We start from the raw sequence: 2,574 nt of genomic DNA, 5'->3' as shown, positions 1-2,574 counted from the left end.
CATATAATAAAATATAAATATAATATATATAATAAAAATATAACATATAATAAAATTTATAAAGATGTATATAATAATATATATTATTTTTCATATAACTGACATTTATAAAAATAAATAATACATATAATATTTAAAATGAATCAAATATATAAAAAGGATTAAAATCGAATTTAATTAAAAATCTAGGGTTAATTATAAATAAAAATAAAAATTTTTATGGCCTAATTGGAATACACGCCAAATTCAAAGGGACTCACTGAGCAATTAGCCCTAATCCCAAAAACGACGTCATTTCAGAATAGGTATTATAATAGCCATAGGGGCTAAATTGAAATAAATGTAAAAAGTTAGGGCTAAACTAAAATATAAGTAAAATGCAATTATAAATTTTTAAAAATACGGAAGGATTGATTGGGCAATTTTCCCCTTAAACAAAAACACGCAGATCCTATTCGGATCCCGGGTCGACACGCGGATCCTGAGCTTTGAAACGACGTCGTTTGAAGCTAATTGGTTTTAAGCAAAACGGCACCTTTCGTTAGGGCTATATAAGCCAAATTTCAACTTTGAAATCATTTTACAACCCGGTTTTAAAAAAAAAAAGAAAGGAAAATCCTCTGAAAGAGGAGAAATGGGGAGAGTTCTCCGGGCTCCGGCCTCCGTCAGGCCAAGCCCTGGTTGTTGGGGACACGCGCCCATGCGCCGTCGCTAACTCTGCCGAATATGGAGGCCAGAAGCCGAAAGGCTTCATTTTTCAGTGCGAATCCATCGGTAAGCCCCTCCTCTTCTTTTTAGCGATATTTTTATTTACTTATGTCAAAACAATGATCATAAAAAGGGTAAAAGATTCACCTCTATCTTTTCGATACTCTGTTGATGTTTCTTTTCTTGCGAATATCTATATATAACTGTTTTTTTTATTGAATCCATGTATATAGCAAAAATCCCCTTTACATTTTCTTGATTCGGGCTTTTATAGCCACTAAAAACAAATTTACAATCTGTGATTTTATTTTCTTGCCATATTTGCTGCTGTTTTTCTTTCCTCTTTTGCAGGTAATGACGAAAAATCAGGCGATGAACAGTGAAAATCGGGTGCTGATGACAATTCAATGGTGCACTAATTGGGGCGATGATGCTGGCATTGATTTACGCGTTGATTATGGCACGATTCGGGGCCGGAGTCACGGGAAGAGGCGTGTCTGTTGAGATGTTTGCGGCGCCTAGGGTTTCTGAAACCCTAGGCCTTTCCATCTTCTGTTAACAAATTGGGCCATTTGGGCCGTACCTGTTTGTGGGTTGGGTGTAATGGGCTAAGGACTTGGAGTGTAACCGAGTATAGGGTTTTGGGCTAAAAATGTAATCGGCTCTTGGGCTTTGTACATGGACTGTATAAAAACTATTATTTTTTTGTTTTTATTTGTTTTTATTTATTTATTTATGGGCCGAGCAAATTTTGGTCATTACAAGTACATCAGACAAGACCCAAGTAGAACAGATCCTATATCCGTTTATGAATTTATTCACTTGTGACGTTCATAGTGTGACTTACCTTGATCCTGAGTGTATGATGGACTACGTTTGTGTGACTTGTATACTTTGATATAAATGAAATTGTGAGTTCAAATAGATAAGGAACCAAAAGTTTGCACGTTGAGTATACAACTTCTGCAGTGTGTAGCATCATTCCACAATAGTGAAATTTATAGCCAAATTAAAGGGTAAATGATATCTTCTCATCGACATTACATGATAGATGAAAGTAAACATGGTCATGAGTCATACTTCTTTGTGATAAATTAAATAATTATTATTTTATAGTAATTGACTTTTCTTGAAAGAAGATGTAATAATTACTATGAGATAAAATAGGATCATATTGAGAGAACAGATTTATCTCACAGAGATTAAAGATATCCTATTAGGGTAACACACTTATAACAAGGTCATTAGACGAGCACTAGTTAAGTAGATTTCATAATGGTATACAATAAGGGAGAGACCAGTCATGACACTTTAGTGGAATGATTTCGTGACTAAATAATATTAAAATTAATAATGAAAAATGAGAACTTGATTATAAATTATTTTAGCCTTTATTATATATGTCTAATCGATCCTTCTTCTACTTCGAGATACTAGAAATGAATTGCATGTATAACCAATAAAAGTAAAATGAATGAAAACGGTGATGTAAGAGAAACAGAGTGCACGTATCACTATCTGTAATGAATGTGTTTTCTCGCTAAACACAAAAATGACTTGACAATTAATTTAAGGTTCTTCAAATTATTATTAAATTAATTATAATTAAATAATTGAAGTTTGAAGATTGAATTAAATTAATTATTCATTATAAATTTTTTATTTAAGGAAATTAAATATATTTCATCATAAATTCTACTATGGTGAAGTCGTTATGACTTTAACGAAATTAAAAATGTGTAACAACCAATTTTTCAGTGAAATCGGAATAGTGGTTTCGGGACCACAAATCCAACCCCAAATATATTTTATTTTTATTTTATCATATGGCCCATAATATGCTAGAAATGACGTGTGAAAATTTTG

The 2,574-nt window shown here is 32.3% G+C and overlaps 1 long non-coding RNA gene across 1 annotated transcript; it reads left to right on the top strand.

The window, feature by feature from the left end:
* The first annotated feature begins 259 nt into the window (after positions 1–259).
* Positions 260–1,420, top strand: LOC107960112 (uncharacterized). The gene is made up of 2 exons (XR_001701103.2): positions 260–774; positions 1,060–1,420. It is a non-coding gene; the product is annotated as an uncharacterized lncRNA (long non-coding RNA).
* The last annotated feature ends 1,154 nt before the right edge of the window (positions 1,421–2,574 follow it).

This window comes from Gossypium hirsutum, chromosome A05, assembly GCF_007990345.1.
Source record: "Gossypium hirsutum isolate 1008001.06 chromosome A05, Gossypium_hirsutum_v2.1, whole genome shotgun sequence".
Taxonomy (NCBI): Eukaryota; Viridiplantae; Streptophyta; class Magnoliopsida; order Malvales; family Malvaceae; genus Gossypium; species Gossypium hirsutum.
This window is presented reverse-complemented; position numbering and strand designations above follow the sequence as displayed.